Source organism: Nannospalax galili, unplaced genomic scaffold, assembly GCF_000622305.1.
Source record: "Nannospalax galili isolate Female #2095 unplaced genomic scaffold, S.galili_v1.0 scaffold335, whole genome shotgun sequence".
NCBI lineage: Eukaryota > Metazoa > Chordata > Mammalia > Rodentia > Spalacidae > Nannospalax > Nannospalax galili.
In genome coordinates, this window is record NW_008337842.1 from 4,747,919 (window position 1) to 4,769,899 (window position 21,981).

Below are 21,981 nucleotides of genomic sequence, written 5' to 3' on the forward strand. Positions count from 1 at the left end.
AAGACCTCTAGATAGGCTGACTAGATTCACCAGAAGGGCAAGTACTGGGCAACGGCTGGGGGTGCCAACAACACAGCAGACAGTAGCAGCGATAACAGTAAAAGGGCTCTAGTGAGTGGGAAGGCTATGGGAGGGTGCCATCTGGGAAGTGTGTATATAGATGAATAAGATTGGGATGTTCTGTGTGATATACACACAAAAAATGAACAAATAAAAAAAATGAGTTATATTTGAGGGAGAAGCCTAAAAATTTATGTCATGTTAAGTGGTAGAGGTTATAAACATTACCACTGAAATCTACCCGATGACTTTATATCCTTTATAAACTTATGTCATATGACTTTATATGACTTTACACAGGTGCCAAGGATCCGAGTGCAACCGACCATGACTAGGAATAATCAGATATATACAGATTAGCGATGCATGCACCAACATCATCTATGTGTTATTAGCAAAAACAATGAGTCTTTTTGCAAGAAACAGTGTATTTTAAAATGAAATGGAGATCTTTCTTAAAGGTTAAAAACTCAATTTTATGTTTTACTGTGTTTATGCTGAGTTCGATGTTGTATAACTCTATTAATTCAACTGTGAACCCAAAAATTTTATAGGCACTTTTGAAAGAGATTTATCTTTGGTCTGGAAATTGTTATTGAGTATGTTAAAGCTGTAATGAAATGTTTCTTCTAAAAAATAAATAAATAAATAAATAAAAATCTTAAAAAATTCCCTTATAATGATCTTGGTTAAGAGCACTGGCTGCTCTTGCAGATGACTCAAGTTCAGTTCTCAGCACTCACATGATAGCAAACAACCATCTGTCACTCCAGTTCCAGGAGATCTGATGCCCTCTTATCATCTCCATGGGCGTTACACACATGGGTGAACTTACATACTTGTGTGCAAAACAACTCATATACACATAAAATAAAAATCTATGAACACATGCACACACACATGCACACGCACACGCATGCACTGTGCTGTTGAATGAAAAATGGAGCTGAGGGGTTGACAGTGGAAGAGGTTGGCCAGGGGTGAAGGGATAATGGGGGCCAGACCAACATTCAGACCATGGGGTGGGAAAAATTGGACAACACTTAGAGCTATAAGCTTCCCTTTTAGGACTGCTTTTAAAGAGTCCCAGAGGTTGTGTTGTGTTGTATTTTCCTTTTCATTGAATCCCAGGAATTCTTTTATTTCTTTCTAAATTTCTCCTTTGACCCACTCATTGTTTAGGAGTGTGTTGTTTAATTGCTGTGAGTTCATGTGGTGACTAGGGCTTTGACCAGTATTGATTTTGAGCTTTAGTTCATTGTGGTCCAATAGAATGCATGGAATTATTTCCATTTTTTTGTATTTGTTGAGGTTTGTTTTGTGTCCCAGTATATGTTCAGTTTTTGAAAAAGTTTCATGGGGTGCTAAGTAAGTCATTTTTCAGCACAAGTACACACACTTACATAAAATTGGTTACCATTTTCATGAATACATTTTTCTGAACTGATCAATCAGTACATTACTGCATATAGCTCTTAAATCTATTTTTGTAGGCATGTGTGCTAAATTGGCTTAGACTATAATTCTACCCATTTTTTAAACATCAGGTTTGTGTAGAATGCATATTTATTATTTTCATCCCCTGCTAGTATGTTGCTTTTTACAGTTAAGAGTAAGAATTGAGCATGATAGTTGCTATAAGTACTGGGCTGCTATCAATAAAAAAAAAATTGAAGTTGAATCCTTTTGTTGCTTTGCTACCTTGAATTAACATATTTTATGTCTTTTGATGTGTGTATTACCCTGATTGTTACATCTTTCCTATCCTTTGTCTTAATACAAATTAAAATCTGTTGTGTTTAGTATTCTTCCTGTGCTGCTCCTTTTTACTAACCTATGCATCATATCTAGAAGGCACTACTGACTCTATATCTTTCTCTAAGGATACCCAAAGCCCTCTGAAATCTTCACTGTCTCCAGAACATCCTTACTGCTACTCTGATTTGGCATTTGTTCTCTCCATGCATAAAAATGAAAAGAAAAAGTTAATTTTGTTAAAAGATGAATAATTCATTGGCTTACCATAGCACTGATGTTATTCTTTCATTTTTAACAATAAGACTTTGGAAGGGATGGACACACCCATTTTGATCAGTGTGTTATGCTTTTTATGGTATCTGAATAAAAGTTGTTTGCGCCTGGACTATATTTTAGTTCCATTGAAGAACTAGGGGCATTGAATTCCCAGGGGCTTAGCACTCTATTACAGGACCTGGTGCTGACTAGCCCAGCCACCAATCACACCCTACTGGAACATTCCTGCTCCCATGGTTGGGTTTCTACACTATTCCCAAGCCCCGTGTTCTCAAGTCCTGGTAACTAGCATTCTCTTTATCCTTGAAACCTACTTTGTTTCAAGTTTCTTAATGAATATTTCTGCTTTTTGCTCTGATTTTTGTCCAGATGATTGTAGTCTTTGCAGACTAAGACCATCTTGTTTTCTACCAAGTCATCTATCAAGTCAGATGCTCATCCGTACACATGGATTTGTTGGTTTGGCCCAAACCTAGTGCTTCTTCATGTCAGTTTCCATCACTCACCAAGGAATCATTCAGTTCTTATACCTCAATCAGTTTCTGGTAAGTCTATTATTCTGTAGAAAATATTTTTTTCCTTGGATTTACATAAGAAGATACTGTATGTCCTAAACACCGCACACAGCTCAGGAAAGGTATAAAGGGAGGTAAAAATGGCAAAAGGTTTATGGTGAACTTTCTGTGTTCCTGAGTGGCACTATCATATACCTGAGTTCATTCCCTTCTCAATAAGCTTGTTTATTTTTTTTCACAACAATTCTGTCAAAATATCTACTGTTTTCATGTCATAAAAAACATTGAAAAAGAAATGAAAAACCCAAGTAAACAAGCAACAACTTTCCCCCTCTCACCCGGGGAATTTGGCCCAGGTTGTAAGAGGTAGAGTCAGAAATTAAAGGAGCCTTCCGCACTTGGATCTCTGTGGTCTCCTTAGCATACTACACTGCAGTTTGCCCAGTTTGGATGATTCTTGCTTTATAATATTTATTTCTGCTTCTCTGTTCCAAGTTACTTTAAACTTACTGTTAAAGCAAATAAAAACAGTTAGAAAATATGGTTTGGTTATAAATTGATAACATCATTGTCCCAACTATAATGAAAGTTTTTTTATATATTGATGATGATAAAACAAACATATATAGGATTTTCCATAAAACACAGAAATGGGAGCACTAGTTTATAAAACTATGAGTAGATAGTTTTAGTTGCTCAGCATGAGTATACAAGAGACCATTTTAATTATGGTATCAGTTTCTAAGAACATTATTTCCCTTGGGCCATTATGAAAGATGTAAATCAAACATGATTAGTGGAATCCCACATATTTCTTAAAGAAGTGCAACAGCTCTGTTGGCTGACAATTGTTTTAAGCGTCTATAATTGCAAGCCTCAAACTGTTATTAGTGGCATTAATAAACATCACTCCTACCTTTGTTTTCAATAGTATTACTGTTTATTTATTCATTTACTTAAAAATGCTAGAGAGGGCTGGAGAGATGGTTCAGAGGTGAAAAACACTTGCTGTGTTCTTCCAGCAGACCTGGGTGCAATTCTTAGCACCCACATGGTAGCTAACATCTGTCTGTAACTCCAGTTCCAGGGGATCCAACACCCTCTTCTGACCTCCATGGGCATTGCATAACATGAGTGCACTTACATACATGCAGGCAATAAACTCATATATTTTTAAAAAAAATTTTTAATATTAAAAAAATTTTTTAGAAGAAGCATTTCATTACAGATTTAATATACTCAGTAACAGTTTCCAGAGCAAAGATACATCTCTTTCAAAAGTGGTTATAAAATTTTTAGGTTTGCTGTTGAATTAATACAGTTATACAATATCGAACTCAGTATAAGGCCTGTAAGTCATAAAATTGAATGACTTTTTAACCTTTAAAAAAGATAAAGCTAGAGAATCTAGTTATAGGGTTTCCTAATGAGAAGTCGTTAAAAGCCACAGACTCTCCTCCAATAAAGACAATGCCCTTTCAACATGCACCAACCAAAGTGGGATGTACACTCTCTGGCACCTGGTCTGAGCTGACTCTTTCTAGGATGGACAAAGAGTGCAAGAGATCTTTATTGCATCACATCAAAATCTCTGACAGTTCACCCACTTTTTAATTAGAAAACAATCCAGTGGGAAGCAAAAAAAATAAGTGGTGTTGGTGTTTACTTGTTGGAAGACATTATTAAGATGAAAAGAATTACTTATTTTTTTGACATTTTGCTTAATAGTTTGATTTTATGTGATACAGATATACCTGGGACCAAAGGAGTAGTCTAAGCACTCCTCAAAGTTGGGTACTACACATACACTAAGCTTTTCATTTTAGCACATCAGAGAGTGGACACTTAAATGTGTTTTGAATGAATAAAAATCTTAAGGGTCAAAGAACATTCTTAACCACTGACTTGCTTTTCTAATTAAGATTTATGTTCCTACCAGCTTGGCTCTGAGGTAGCTATGGAATCTCATCTGAATTCAAACTGACCTCAAGGTCAGCTCTTGTGTGATGCTGTTGAACCCTGGTTTCTCCCAGAGTAGTTACAAGGGTTTGCTGTTCTTCTTCAGATAACCGCTGTTTGCTTCTACTTTCTGTGATGAACTTGGACAAGGGTAGTAGAAATGATGTTATAGAAGGCAAGTTATGAAGAGGTGTGGCCCAGAGACATTCTGGTAAATTTTAGACTTTCTTTTTATAGCAGATGTTGGCTGGAAAAAAAATAGTAGCAGTGCCTTTAACAGCAATGTAAAAACAAGTTATTTTCATTCTTGGCAAAAAATAAAAAAGGTAATAAAATTAAAATCAAGTAAAAACCTTGACACATACAGCAAGCACTTAATAACTATTCCTTTTCTTTTCCTTCTTGATTCCTTCCTTTTTCCTTCTTGACAAAGTAGTCAGAAAACCATTTTTGGAGGAGGGAAAGAGTGGGAGGGGGATTTAGAAGAGGATCTGGGCAAGCAAAGAAGAGTGAGACAATTTTATTCTCAAAATATGTGTATGTAACAGGATTACTATATTGAGCATTAATTTCTTTGTCCTCCAGTGTCACCTGCACGATCCTAGGCTTGCTTTGTTGACTAATCAAGGCTAACCACATATTCCCATATCGCTTATTGCAAAAATTTAGAGAGAATTCATTGCTCGGCATTTGAATGTCAGTACATATGTGACGCCCCTGACAGATGGGAGAGTGTTGAATTGCCCAGATCTTTTGAACATCAAGAGCAGGATACTTATTTAAACAGTGGATATTGAAGAATTGGTCATAAATTAGTATGAACAAATGTTCCTCAGATAGGGAAATGAGGAACAGGTTAAACATAAATTGAAAGAAAGACATGATGGCAGGTGCTACTGGCCAATATGCTAAGAGTTGAAAAGAGATGGTTGATAGATGGTAAGGGCTTTCTATAAGTTAAATAGAGGCCTGAAAGCAGACCGGAGATCTGAGAACTAGAATGTGACTTGAATCTATTGTCACTAATATATGGAAGTAATGGAGGACCCAAATTATACTATTCGGAGATGCTAAGCAAGGAGAAGAGGTGGTTAACAGGGGTCTACACCAGGAAGAAGACTAACTGGGAACTGAGACCCCAGTGAGTGCTAGGTGAGGAGATGATGGTAAGCAGTGTGTGTGGGGGTGTCTTTCCTTCTCAACACATGTTGATAACCTTGACACCCTCAAGACCACACTCTTCCCAATACTAATATACAAAGTCTATGCATGATACCAATGTGCCTTCCAGCATTTCAAATTAACTGTAAGAAAAGGAAGGGGGAGAGTGGAAATGTTATATACGACCAAGTTTACTGTCAGATAGAATGGGACAGTGGAATAGGAACTTTATTTAGTCATAAAAAAATAAAGAAAAAATGTTTTTTACACATTTGGGTATATATCAGTTTTAAAGGCTATACAGATGTATGTATAAGAGCTGAATATGCAAATAAATATTGTCAGATAGCAGAGATGGTGCTGAACTAGATGGCTTGGGGTTTGTATGTGAGCATGAGGGAAACAATCATACATTTTTTCTTCCTTAGTGCTCAGTATTGATTTAGGAGGACTCAACCTAAGACCATAGATAAAGGTGAATCCTTAGCTAACTCCTGTCCTATGTAAAGGAAAAAAAAGAGTATTTACACTTCTAGAAAAACTGTGTAGGTCAAATTGTACATGTCTGCAAGTCAAAAATGGCCCAGTAGAATTCTACTGGTTGCTCTACCTGCCCCTACATGCAGATTTTTATCATAATATTTTTTGCTCTCTTAATGATTTAACGAACACTTACTGCACTCTGATTTTCTTCTTTTTCAATCCAACCTCCTACTCATTGAACACATCATAACTTTGCTTACTTTTTTCAATGAGTTTCAGCTGCTTACAGGATCAAATATCCAGGGAATAACAGATGCAGATGCTTGTGACTGTCCCTCTCCTGTTCAATGCCTAATTGGAGATATAATTCATAAGTCTGTTAAATGGATGTGTGAATAAACTATGAGTCCTTTGGTTGTAAGTGTCAATTAACCTTCAGGTTGGATTTTATTCATAAAATTGAAAATTAATATTTGTTGACTCTTTTTTTAAGTGCTAGAAATTATGCTTGATATGGGCAGGCAAAAATGAATAGAACATGTTCTCTGCCTTAGAAGATTCCAAATTAGAATTGAAGATACATAAACCAATCATTGAAATGTGATGTATTAAGTGCTAAAAATAAACTAGCATCTACATGTGGTATTTTGAAAGAGAAATGTGTCCCAAAAACTCAGTTGGTCCTCAGTTGGTGGTGCTGTGTAAGGAGACTTTCTCCTTGCTGGAGAAGGTATGTCACTGCGGGAAGGGTTTGAGAGTTCCAGTCTAATTGAATCAAGACCTCAATGGAAAAAATCCATATACGAAACTCTGAAACTGCTAATGGAGATTGTAGGGAGTACATTGCAATATCTAGGCATAGGTATGAACTTTCTATGTAGAACCCCAGTTGCTTGAGAAATAAGAATTCATGAAACTAAAAAGCAAATACTCAATTGAGTGAAAAGGCAGCCTATAATGGAGAAAATCTTCACATCTGACAGAGGATTAACATCTAGAATACACAAAGAACTAAAAAACCAAGATATCAAGCAAATGATCAAATAAAAAATGGGCTATATATTTGAAAAGAGAATTCTCAAAAGAAGAATAAGAATGGATTACAAACACTTTAAAAAGTCAACATTATTAGTCACCAGCAAGTTAAAACTTCTATGAGATTCCATCTCAATTCAGTCAGAATGACTAATATCCAGAAATCAAATGACAACAAAGGCTGTGGGGAGAGGGGAACTTCATTCACTGTTGGTAGGAATGCAAACTGGTGTAGCACTATGGAAATCAGTGTGGAGATTCCTCAAAAAAATTAGAAATAGAACTTTCATATCCAGCTATTCTATTTCTGGGACATATACCCAAACAACCCTCTATTCTACCACTGAGATACTTGCTTATGTTTATTGTCACTCTATTCACAATTGCTAGGAAACGCAATCAGCCTAGATGCTCATCAACTGATGAATGGATAGTAAAAATGTACATATACACAATTACAATTTTATTTAGCTGTAAAGAAAAATGAAATTGTTAAATTTGCAGGTAAGTGGATGAAACTGGAAAAAATTATAGCGAGTGAGGCAATCCAGACACAGTTGAGTAGTTTCCTAAAGGCCACACAAGTGGCAGTGCCTAGATTCAGCTTTAAGTCAGGTTTCTGAATGCCTCAGTGCTACAGTGAAGTAAGCAGAAAGGTCTGCAGCATCACTGAGGGAAACCCCAAACAAGATCCAAAGTGACCACAGAACAAGTGCAGAGAAAGATATTGGGAGTAGGCAGGAGAATTTCATAAAAGAGTTATTCTAGGATTACTCCATCTATTCACAATACCTGACATCATTTCTTTTCCTTCTCCCTTCCTTGCCCACCAGGTCTATGTTCTATTTGGAGGTCCTATTCCATTCTCATTGCTACTGTATTATTGGACAGTTACCAGTTTCCAAGATTCCTAGTAGCTTGATGAGGTAGGCTGTATATGGAGAGGATGGTGAGCAGGAGTTCTAATATTCAAATACTGAACTCTACAGTCTATTCAATTGTACTCCAAGAATGGAATTGGCAACCACTTCATCTGGAAATCAAAAGAAACAAGCCTTTCAGATCACCTAGATACTGAAAAATCTTTAAAATCTACTTCAAAGCATACTACAAGTTTGAAATGGTGCAAAAGGAAACGGACATATATTATAACAGAGCTGAGTCAACTCAATTATTAATCCATTTAAATACCTAGTAAAGGTTTAAATAAAAAGACAAAATACTCTAAATTAATATGACAGTAGTAACTCCTCAAGCATACTTTTTTATTTCTCTGTTGCAGTGTTTTGTGTTGTCATAAAATATCTGAAGCAAGGTACTCCATAAAGTACTATTTTAAAAAATATTTTACTAAGTTTTTATGAGTGTATTGCCCACATGTATGTGGAAGTCAGAAGATGGTGTCAAATCCCCTAGAACTGGAGTTACAGGTGATTGTTAGCTGCCATGTGGGCTGTGGGAACTGAACCCAAGTTCTCTGTAAGAGCAGCCAGTGCCCAACTGTTGGGCCATCTCTTCAGCCCCTGAGAAAACTATTTAGCTCACAGTTTTAGTGACTAAATGTCCAAGACTGGGCAGTTCTCTCTCTCCATTCTCTGATCAAGACCACTCTGGTTACTTCACAGTATGACACAATATGACAGAGAAGTGGAAGGTGAAAGAGCTGCAAGCGCACGGCGAGGCCCTACTTTTTAACAACACACTCTTGTAAGAACAGACCCACTCCCCATGACTACCATTAGTATTTCATGAGGGTTATGTCCCTGTGACCCAGCAATTACCCACTAGGTTCTTCATCCTGGAAAATCTACTAACTCAGCAAAGCCACACTGTGGGGAAAGTTTCCAACCTCGGAACCTCTCAGAACACATATCCAAGCCATATCCAAAGCATAGCACATTCTTACTGTGTTACTGAAACATCATGGCTTTTCTTCACCTTCAGCTTTTTCTCCCTCCAAAGTAGAAGGTATTATCTTACAGGAGGTTACTGTAAAACATGGTATTTCAGGTAATAAGTGTACCTTGGTTGGAGCCTCCGAGTTGAGTGGGATGGGAGTTCCCAGAGACCACAAAAATGGCCCTCAATAGGCTCCCTGCCTTAACTACAAGGAAAGAAAGGCGAAAGAAAACCCCAAAGGGCATCAATGTCTTTTGAAGGCCATGAGATTTCTTCAAGTTAAATATTTATTGGTTTTCTCCTCTGCGTATTGATTAATTCGTTTTAATGAATATAAAATTTCTTTTTTTTTTCACAGCTCTTTGCCACTGTCACATACTCCCAGGCTTACCAGGTGCTGTGTATACCACTCAGCCACTGAGAGGTCCAGGTTAGTCCCTCAGACCCTCCATTCCTCTCTCCCTCTCTACCTCGAGCTCACACTCCTAGGTATAGCTGGGGCCTTGAAGCAGGTGAGAACCTGGTAAGTTTTCCAGACCCCAGGCTACCTTCTCCCTCACCATCATCCTACACTCAAGGCTGCACAGCCCATACAGCCATCAAGGGCCCAGTGAATTTCTTAGACCCCTAGCATCTCCCTCTCTGCCATTTCACACTCCCGGGTCTAGCCGGGGTGACCCAGCTCCAATCCTTCCCTCCCGCTCTCCATGGTCCCATACCCTCAGGCCTAATGGGGGCAACACAGTTGCTGAACCCTGAATGCTTTCTAGTTCCTAGCCTTCCCTTTCTACCCCTGCCACCCCACACTCACAGGTGGGACCCCCAGGCCCAGTCTGCCTTCCATCCAGCTTAGCAGATACTTGCCTTTGCATCACTCAGGAGTTCTTAGAGTCTGATCAGGAACAGGAGAGTGTCTTCAGGGCTGAACACCAATAACTATTCAGTTAGTCCACAACTGACAAGTTGGGGTAATAGGAAACAAAGATCCAAACACTCACTGAACATAGGTGAGGATCAGCTGTCTATAACAAGAAACACTACCAATGATATAACTCCGGATACCTCTGTCCCATTGAAAAACCACAAACAAATGAGTAACCAAGACAATATGTTTGCTTCAGCAATTAACCCCCCCATCATAATGTTTCCAGAGAAAATAAACTTAGCCAAAGCACAACTGTAATTAAAGGAGAAAGGAAAACTTTCCATGACAAAAACTGATTTAAGGATTGTATGCCCACTAAGCCAGCTCTACACAGAATACTAGAAGGCATACTTCGGTCTGAAGAGAAGATTAAACACACCCAAGAGGGCACAGGAATAATCAATTCCAGAACAGTTAACTGGGAGAGGTCTAAGAAAACAATACCACCACAAAATAGCAGGAAGTAATAAGCATTGGTCAATAATAACCCTCAGTATTAACAGTCTGAATTTTCCAATAGAAAGTCACAGAAACCAGACAAAATTCCAGTATGGAGTGGGGAAGTGGTCACAAAGCCCCACCCCTAGTTTAGGAACTATTGGCAACTGATAGCTGCTGGGAGAGGAAGAGTCAGCTTTCATTAGGATGATGCTGGTTAAGGTTGACTACGCTTCGGAGGATGGATCCATAACGTGACAGAGTATTTGAAGAATATAAATTAGATTTGATAGGCCTTAAAAAGTAATAGAAGACACGCATGAGAAGGGGAAGTGGGTGGGGTGAACATGAGAGATGAGAAAGGGAGGTCTAAACATGATAAAAAATACATTGTATGAAATTCTCAAAGTATCAATAAAATACCATTTTGAAGAAAGAAAACAGACACGCTGGCAACACTTCGGCTCGGCATGAAGGGCTGGGTGGGCAGGGCAAAAATACACCGCCCTCCAAAGTCTCAGACATCGGCCTGGCTGCCTGAGGAAGAAAGGCCTTGGACATTGCTGAGAATGAGATGCCACATTTGATACCCAGGTGAGAGATGTATTTGGCCTTCGAATCACTGAAGGGCGCTCATGTTCCAGGCTGCATACACATGACTGGGGAGACTGATGTCCTCATTGAGACTCTTGTGGCTCTGGGTGCCGAGGTGCGGTGGGCCAGCTGCAATATGTTCTTTACTCGGGACCATGCAGCAGCTGCTATTGCCAAGGCTGGCATTTTATTGTATTCCTGGAAAGGTGAAATTGATGAGGAATACCTGTGACTCACTGAGCAAACACTTCCTTCCCTTCAACAGGATTCTGGATGATGTTGGTGATCTTACCAACCTCATCCACACCAAGTACCCACAATTTCTGTTAGGCATCTGAGGCATCTCCAAGGAGACTATGATTAGGTCTTATTCTAGTCAGAATGGCTAAGATTAAAAATGACAACAAATGTTGGTATTAATGTGGAGAAAAGGCAACACTTATTCACTGTGGGTGGCAGTGTAAACTGGCACAGCCACTAAGAAATCAGTTCCTCAAAAAGCTAGAAATAGATCTACCACAAGATCCAATCATATCACTCTTGGGCATATACCCAGAAGACTCTATAACCTACTTGAGATACTTGTTCATCCATGTTCATTGCTAATCTATTCACAATATCCAGGAAATGGAATATCTTAGATGGAAAAGAAAAATGTGGTGTATTTACACAATGGAATATTATTCCTCTCTTAAGAAAAATGAAATTATGAAATTTACATGTAAATGGATGTAACTAGAAACAATCAACCTGAGTGAGGCATCCCAGACTCAGAAAGACAATATCACATGTTTTTTCTCATATACGAATGTTGTTTTTGCATCTTTGTGTGTGTGTGTGTGTGTGTGTGTGTGTGTGTATGTGTGTGTGTATTATTTGGAATATCCCTAAAGGTTGGGAAACTAGTAAGGAGCCATGGGTAAGGAGGGGATCTTTCATGGGAAGGGAGATGAAATTTGGTGATGTAAAGGAAGAAAGGGGAATAGTGGTATAGGAAGAATTAAAAGGTGTGAGATATGGGTGGGTAGGTTAGAGGAGTGTATATGGGGGGAGATAACTAACACTAAAGGCCTTTTGAAAAACCATATGGAAACCTCCTACTATAGAAGCTCTCTAAAATATATACATCAACATACATATAAAGAGGTTAAATGGAATTACCCTATAACAGGAGGATAAAACCCCAACTAGATGCTTAATCCTACCAAGTTAAATCCCCAGTGACAGGAATGGGCTACATCTCTTTGAGTTGTTGGCCAGCGGGATCCCATTGAACCCTCTTGAAAAACACTTAGGCAATTGCCATTGCTCCTGGCCACCCTTCAGAATTTGAAGGTAGGATCTTGTTGCCAAATACAAAAGAGAAAAATCAATTGGTTACTGACTTGGAAGCTTTATCCCTACTGGCTAGCTTTAAGAGTGCTGCAAGGTGCTATGGCAACTACTGGGGGAGAAAAGTAATCATCAGTCTTATCCAGCTTTGAACCCTGTGAGCTACAAGAATGACTGAACTAACAAGATATGCCTATTATTGTAATAGTGACATGAATGTTCTAGAAATAACAACCATCTTTTCATTGGACTTACAGGACCTACACTTGGCATTGTTATTGAGGCCCAAAACCTGTACCTAGATAGATCATGGGCCCTAGGGAGAGACCCCTACTAATATTCTACTAAATGTACGTAGTATTAAAATGACTCCAAATGACTTATTGTTATACACACAGATTAGTACATTTCTCAACCCTCATCAGAGAAGCTTGCAGTAAAAGGTAATGATCACAGAGACCCACAGCTGGTCAACATGCAGAGAATAAGAGACTGAGGAGTGCTCCACTCTAAATGGAATCTCCATATCATACCCCTCCTCACAAGATTCAGGGATTATTGTACAGGGCAGGGAGTGGAAAGATTGTAAGAGCCAGAGATGGTGGATGACTACAAGGAAACTCTTCTAGACAGCAGGGCAATTATGTATATGAACTATCAGCAATGGTGATAGCATACACAAGTCCTTCTCAAACTTAGCCCAGACAAAATCCCAGCATGCTGGTGGGGCAGGTGACGGTGGGGATGATGTCTAATTCCTAACACAGGAGCTATTGACATATGATCGCTGCTGGGAGAGGAAGAGTCGGTTTTCTTTAAGGTGTGGACCCTGTTCAGTGGGCCATGCCTCAGGTTTGCTACCAAATTTGGACTCCACAGGAAAAAGGAAGATGAAGGTGGGTGGGTAAGGAGGTGGGGGTGGATCTAGGAGGAGTTTGGAGAGGGGAGAGTCTGATCAAAACACATGTATGACACTCTCAATAAAATCAAAAAGTCTCCATCTGTTGCAAAAAGAAGCTTCTTCGATGAGTTTCACAACTGGTCCCACACAGGGAATAAGTGTCTGTGAGATGCCCAGTGGTCAGTAACACATCTACAGTGGAATCTCTACACCTGCGGCTCATGGAACATATCAGAACGCGGTAGAGAGAACACTAATACATCCCTCAACTCTCACCAGCAAAGGTTCCTCATACACCAAAGCGTGATGCACATAGAAGGCCACAACTGGTTAAGTTTAAGAGAACAAAAGATTGCAGAGTGCTTGTCCCTGGATAGGACTCCTATATCAAAACTCACCCACCCATGGCTCAGAGACCACTGCAGAAGAGAGGGTGGAAAGATTGTTAAGAGTCAGGTTTGGTGCATGAGCATAAGGGAACAGAGGCTTTCAGTTCTCTGGGAACTTGTACATAGGAACTTGCAACAATGGTGACAGCCAGCATGCACAAGATTCATGCCGACTCTTATCTGAAAAAAAAACCAGCATAGAGCTGGGGAAATGGGCAGCAGGCCCCAACCTTAGTAATCGGCAACTGATTACTGTGGGAGGGGTGAGGGAGAGTTGATCTTCTTTAAGGAAGTGACTCTAGATAGGCTGACTAGACTCCAGTGAATGAACTTGCACTGACAGACATCTGGGAAGGAAAGCTTGACCATATAAGCTTTAACATATATGATAGAATGCATGAAATCCAATGGGGGCGTACCATGGGGAGGTATGGCTGGGGGAGGAGGTCTAACTTTGATTAAGATCTATTATACAAAATTTACAAAAACAATAAAAATATACATTAAAAATAAAATTGAAAAAATGTTTCTTTCTTGTCATGTATCTTTTTGAGCAAAAACAAATCTCTCCAAACGTGACAATGATCTCTTCAGAGGTAACATAGTTTGGTCAGAATGGCAGTGGAATAAGAGTGGTTGGGGCTTTGCCTTTGGTGCTAATGTGTAAGAAATTTTGGGGGAAATGTTCCTTAGTGTTCTAGCTACTATAACAGAATATTATAGACACAGTGGCTTCAAGAATAGAGATTTCTTTTCTCATATACTTCTGGAGGATGGAAGGGCAAGCTCAGGATACCAGCAGAACTAGGGTCCTCCTCCTGACCTTGTAGACAGCTACCATTTCCCTGTGACCACTTGTATAAAGTGGCTCTCTCTCTCTCTGTCTCTCTCTCTCCCTTTGTCTCTGTATTTCTCTCTTCCCCCCTCCCTCTTGCTCCTTTACTTCTCATCCTCTTCTTCCTCTCCCTCCTTCTTCCTTTCCTCTTCCATTCTTCTCTCCCTCCCTCTTTGCCCTTATCCTATGGTATTAAGGCCCTCTGCTTATGTTCTCATTTAGCATTAATTACCTCCTATTTCTCAATACAGTCACATTGGGATCAGGACCTCAGCATGCATTTTAGGTAGACGCAGTTTAGTTCATATAATACTATATATATATTCATTTCTTTGCCTAAAATATTCTTAGTAACATCTAATTCAGCTAGTTCAAGTTTATTATCATATGAGACACAATGTATATAAAAGTACCTTGTAAACTGTAAAAACCATATAAACAATAGCATTGAAAAATACACAATCAGTAGAAGGGGGAATAGATTTTTGACTTCTGACACAGACATTTGCAAAGGCCTGGTGATCTCAGCCTAGTCTAGGCAGATAGGGCAGCAACTGGCATTAGAATGTGCAAAGCTGCTGAAAATGTGTCATTTTAAGAGTATGAAATATTTGTTTTTGTCTAAGTCATTTGCTTAAGGATACTCAGTACTTATGTTATTCCACTTCTAAATTGCATTTTACATGTGAATGCTGGATTTACTATCATAATAGCTTTTAAATATCACTAAGAGCTCTAGCCAACACAGTAACACTTTTAGGATGGAACTCCACTTGCAGTAAGTGTCAGATTTATGTCATAATACTTAAAAATTAAAAGCATTTCCACTTCAGTCTGTTTAATTATTATTTATTATTTTTGCATACAATGTATCTAGTACAGTGTAAAACGAAAACTGTACTGGCATTACGAATCACAATCCAATCCAAAGATGAAATAATTTGAATAAACGAATCACCATTTTGAAAATGGTCATCGGGTGTTCTGCCTTTGATTTCTTGGGATGTCATCTATTTGCAGAGCTGTCTCGCTTTTGTCTTCGTGTCATCACAGTCACTGGTGATCATATAAAACATGCTGCTTCTGAAAAGCTTATGCTCAGATAGACATACTTCCTGCCTCTGTGTTGGTCTGTGTGAGGACTGGGGAAAGGCATGATTCTCAGAGGATACATTTTCCTTTTCACTGGAACCCAAGGCAAGGCCTCTTCTCCAGTCTTGGGGCAATTTGATCTTTCATTCTGTAATGATAACTAGCAATTGTCATCGTCCTCATCATCCTCATCCTCATCTTCATCAAAAGCAGTGTTTATCATTTAGAGTTAATGAACAGCTTTTGGGGATGTGAAAGCCCTAAAGACTGGAATTTTCAATGGCCTCTCAAAGACCTTGATCTAAAAAAGCTTGCAGTCACAGAAGTACGTGTCAGTTAATGAATGATTTTTTCCCAAAGGGCTTTCTTTAGTGTTTTATGATGATAATAGTAACAATTACTAAGGAGCTTAGCTTACTCTTATGTGTAAGGAACTATTAATGGGAAACACAAAAATGAACAAGACAATTATCTCTTACATTTAAGGTCATACAACTTGCAGTATAGTTAAGGTAAGTGCACAGCAAAGGAAAACCAAGGCAGACGGTGATAAAAACAACTCTAGGAATCTGTATTTGTGCAATAAATTGTATTTTGCAACATGGAAACAGCAGAGTAAAACCTTTGGTGTTCTCATAGAGTACCTCAAAATGTCATGTAGTAAGAAAGGAAAGTCAGCAATAGTCCAGGTGAGAAAAGAACAGATCCTAAAGTAGGATAATATCTCCTTGGGAAAGAACCAGTAGAGATGCTGGTTGTATGTAGGTTTCAGCATTTGTATGTCAAAGAAGTGCTGGGAAAGAAAGGAGATTGAGAAATACAAGTACACGTCATAAAACATTCTGTCCTTAGAATGATTTTCACAGAGAACACTGCACTTGATCTCTTTAATATAAAAAAATGAGCTCTGTCTAACATCTACTGTTATAACACTGTCATGGTAGTAATGATGAGGGTCTCTTGCTTCTTAGAAAGCAAGAGGAAACCGGATTTAATTTTCAGTTAAAGGAGTAGAAAAGACACATGCCCAAGGAGATTAGGGGTAGCGGGGGGGCAGGGAATGAAGGGGAAGGAGACTCACTAACACACATTTTGTTTAAAAATGCCATAATTATATCCGATATCCTCCATGCTAATTAAAAAAAAAGTTAAACAAATAACAATCTGGCTGCTCAGTAGGAAGGAAGGCAGGAAGGAAGGAAGGCAGGCAGGAAGGAAGGAAGGCAGGCAGGAAGGAAGGAAGGAAGGAAGGAAGGAAGGAAGGAAGGAAGGAAGGAAGACATGCTGACATAATGCAAATCTTTACTATTCAGTGTTCAGTCAGTGATGGTGAGCAACATGGGCGGGTGGGGTGAAGAACAGGGGGATCCAGGCAATGGCATTGGCTCAGCCAAGTCTGAAGAGGCAGTCTTGTTAGTTATCTCAAGACAGTGAGACTTAAAGATGTAGCATGAAATTATTCAGGGATTAGAGTGTTAGAGAGGGAAGAGAAGAGGAGGCAAAATACACTTTGGGTACAGAAACTTTACAGAAGAAGGAAGATGGGGTAGTAACAGAGGACGTCAGAGGCAAGGGAATAATGTCATGGAAACAGATGTAGGAGGTAATCAACAGCTATGTAATTGGAACAGATGTCATGGAAACAGAGTATTAAAGGAGACCAAGGTACATGTGATACAACATAAAGCCATTGAATTTGAGAGTAGCACTTCATTTAAGATCTCTAGGAAAGCAGTTTAATAGAGGGTGAGATGGAAGCCACACTGAAAGGAACTGAAAAGGGGGCAGGCTAAGGGGCCATTGTGCTCACTCAGTGTGAAATAAAGGCAATTGCGCTCTCATAAGTGGGAGGACGTATGCAGTAGAAGTGAACTCCTTCATCTACGGGTAACTTACTTTCAACAAGAGACTAAGAACACACTTCGTAAAGGGGGTGGTCTTTTCAATAAAGTGTTCCGGGAATACTGGATATCCACCTGCAGGAAAATGAAAACAGACTCTCTTTTTCCAGTTACAAACATCAACTTGAAGTTCATAGAATACTTAAATGTAAGATATTCAACAATGAGATTACTAGAGGAAAGTGGGAAGATGCTTCAGAACATTGGAATAAACAAAAAGAAAAATTGGAGAAAAACTCCAAAGCACAAGAGACAAAGGTAAACATAGACATGTGGGCTTATGCTACACTACAAACCTTCTTTACAAGTGAAGAGTCAGCATACATAATGGGAGAAAATACTTGTAAATATTATACATTTGACAAGGATTCAGTATCCAGAATATATAGGACAGTCAAAAAACCTTCATAGCAAAGAAGAAGAAAGAGGAAGAGGAGGAGGAAGAGAGTTGTAAAGAACAGAGAACTTGAGCATATTGTTAGTGGGAATGTAAAGAAATGAAATCATTATAGGAAACAGTATGAAGGTTCCTGAAAAATTAAATACCAGAGGGAAATGTATTAGCTCAAAACATACTGAAAAATACATATACAATATCTGAACAGGAGTGCATGTGTATACCTGAAGGCTGTATAACAAGAAACACAGTGTCAGACAGTAGAAAACTCCCTTTGAGTTGTTGGTCAGGGTAGTCCAAGAGACTCCAAAAAGAACACAAGCTATTTCCACAGCTCTTGATTACCTCCCAGAACTTGAAGGTAAGATCCTATTGCTGAAGACGGGACATACTTCAGACACAGGACTTGGAGCAGTAGAGCTGAAACTGACCTGGAAACCTTCTACCTGAAGACTATCTCTCATAGTTCGAGAGGACACTATGCAAGCTGTTAAGGGAGAAAATCAATCAATGGCCCAATCCAAGCTTTAAAGCCTAATAACCATAACAATGACTGGCACAATAAACTATAGTGGTGCAGTGGTGGCACTTTTATCTTAGAGGTAATCAACAGCTATGTAATTGGAATTAAAACTTTCTCAATGAGAGGGAACTCTTGTGGCACTAGAAACATAGCCAAATACACATGGATGAAGAGGTCATCGATCCTAGAGAAAACACAGTCTCTGTCATATCTCTAGACAAATGAAATTTCTTACCATATGCTAAATATGAATCCTTATATTTGCAAGGTATACCATTCACCACTCATCAAAGAAGCGTCTTTCTGCAACAGATGGAGGCACAGAGTTCGACAACTGGTCAAACACAGACAATGTGTCTGAAAGATGCCCAGCCCTAAGTGACACATCTATAGTGGAACCTCTACACGCAAGGCTCATGGAGCAAAGCAGAACCGAAGGTAGAGAGAATACTAATGTATCTAAGGCATCTCTCAGCTCTCACCAGTGAAGCTTCCTTATGAAACAGAGTGCCATGCACACAGAAAGCCATAATTGGCCACGGTGTAAGGAAAAAGAGACTGCAGAGTGTGTGTCCCTGAATAGGACTCCTATATTAACCTCACCGGCCCATGACTCAGGTAGCATCACAGAAGAGGGCTTGAAAAGATTGTAAGGTGGGTGCAGGAACATAAGGAAATAGTCTTCCAGGCCTCTGGGAACTTGCTCATATGTACTTGCAACAACGATGACAGCGTGCACATGACCCATACTGACTCAATTAGACAAAAACCCACTATAGAACTGAGGAAATAGGCAGCAGGCCCCAACCTTAGCTGAGGAACTATGAGCAACTGATTACTTCTGGGTGATGGAGAGTCAATCTTCTTTAAGGGAGTGACTGTAGGTAGGCAGACTAGACTCCAGTGGATGAACTTGCATTGAGGGACATATGGGTAGGAAAACTTGACCAGATAGGCCTTAACACATATGACAGAATTCATGAAATCCAGTGGGGGATGCTATGAGGAGTGTGGAAGGAGGAGGGGGTCTAAATATGATTAAGATTTACTGTATGAAATGCACAAAATTTTAAAAATGCATTTAAAAATCACTACTATATGAGTCTGTAATCCCACTACTACATATATATATGAATTGAACTCAGTATGCCAAAGAGACATCTGCACTCCCCTTGTCTACTGAAGCACTAGTCACAATTGCTGAAATATGAGATGCACTCCAGTGCTCATCCACTGATAAAGGGATGAAGAACAGAGACCACAGATACAGTAAAATAGTGCTTGTTCGCCTGTTGAAAATGATCAAATCCTAATGTGTGTGTCAACATGGATGCAGTCATAGACTATTATGCTAAATGGCATAAGTGGTACAGAAATATAAGTGTGCTGGATAGCTTTAGTTGTCAACTTGACATAGCCAGGCAGGGGAAGCCTCAATTTGGGAATTGCCTCCCTTAGACTGGCCAATTGATTATTGAATGATGTGGGAGGGCCAAACTCACTGTGGGTGGTGCCACCTGTGGACAGGTGGGCCTATGCTATACAAGAAAGCAGGTTGAGCAGGGGCCAGGGAAGCAAGCCAGCAAGCAGCCTTCCTCCACGTCCTGTGCTCCAGCTCCTGCCTCCAGGTTGCTGCCCTGAGTTCCTACCTTGAACTCCCTGAACTGTGACCCTGGAGATGTAAGACAAGTAAACCCTTTACTCCCCATGTTGGTATTGGTCATGGTGTTTTGTCACAGCAATGGAGAAAAACTAGAACAATAAGTGTCCCATGATTTCATTCAGGTATGAAACTTATATTGACTTCACAGATATAGAGAGTAGAAATGTAGTTACCAAAGACTGGGGAGAGTAGAGGCAGGTGAATGTGGAAATGGGCACTAAGTCACAGAGTTACAGTAGGGGGCAGCTGAATGTGGAAATTGGTACCACATCACAGAGTTAGAGTAGGGGGCAGCTGAATGTGAGAATGGGAACTAAGTCACAGAGTTAGAGTAGGGGCAGCTGAATGTGAGAATGGGTACCACATCACAGAGTTAGAGTAGGGGCAGCTGAATGTGAGAATGGATACCACGTCACAGAGTTAGAGTAGGGGGCAGCTGAATGTGAGAATGGGAACTAAGTCACAGAGTTAGAGTAGGGGCAGCTGAATTTGAGAATGGGAACTAAGTCACAGAGTTAGAGTAGGGGGCAGCAGAATGTGAGAATGGATACCACGTCACAGAGTTACAGTAAGGGGCAGCTGAATGTGAGAATGGCTACCACGTCACAGAGTTAGAGTAGGGGCAGCTGAATGTGAGAATGGGTACCACGTCACAGAGTTAGAGTAGGGGCAGCTGAATGTGGAAATTGGTACCACATCACAGAGTTAGAGTCAGAAGCAACAGTCCCTCCCCTCTCCTTTCTTCATCTTCTTCCTTCTTTAGCTGTGTTTTCTAGATTTGAGATAGGGCCTTATTTTGTATTCCAGTCTAGCCTTGAACTTGACTTGGTACTCCAGGCTGGCCTTGAACTTACAACAATCTGCATATCATAGCCTCCTAAGTGCTGGGGCTACAATTATGACACCCAGCTAAGCACAAGAAATTCTGATGCACTATTGCACAATAAGGTGGCTAGAGGTAACAATAATGTGCTGTTTTTAAAATGCTAAAAGAAACGATTTTGCAAGCTTTTCCACTATATAAAAAGGATAAATGCACAAGGAGATACATGTTTAAACTGACTTAAATATTACACAACCTGTATGTACCAAAACAATATATGGTATCCCATTAATATGTATAATCTTCATGTATCAGCGAGCAAATACACTTAATTATGTAAAAGATAGATATGAAGTAAAGGAACAGAAGAGAGGAAAATATCAAGGCAGGAAGAAGAGGGAGGGAGGGAGGGAGGGAGGGAGGGAGAGAGAGACACTCACAGAGAGGAGTATTTAGGAGGGAGCAGATGAGTAGGAGAAGAACCAAAATGTAGAGAAATACTTTAGAGATAACTGTTTATAATATGGTAAATTAATTTTTCCTCCCTTATAAAATTGATTCTTTTGTATGTCAATCCAGAGTTAGAAACTTGAAGGACTGGAACGAGTCAGAATGGCCAGTAAACACTGGACAGCACAATGAACAGAGAAGCAAGGAGAAGGGACCGAGCCCAGAAAACATTGATGGCACTGCCCCTGGCTCATGACTTGGTTCCTGACTCCTACAGGAATCATTCAGCAGCCCAGAGAGCAGGCCAGCATGCACTGCTGCATTGTGGGACCCACATGGGAGGCCAGAGGCCAACCAACCAGAGTGTGGTTCAGTGGTCCCAATATGGATAGAGAAGAGGAAGCCTGAATGCACATTCATTGTCTCCTGAGTTGGTCCTTTGTCTCCAGTATGGCTGGAAAACTTGAGATGGGTTGCACAGAAGCAAAAAGCGTGAAATTTTGATGTTAGGACACAAGTGGTTGAGAAGTGCAATTCTGAGAGATACTTGCAACGTGGGCTTTAAAAATGTT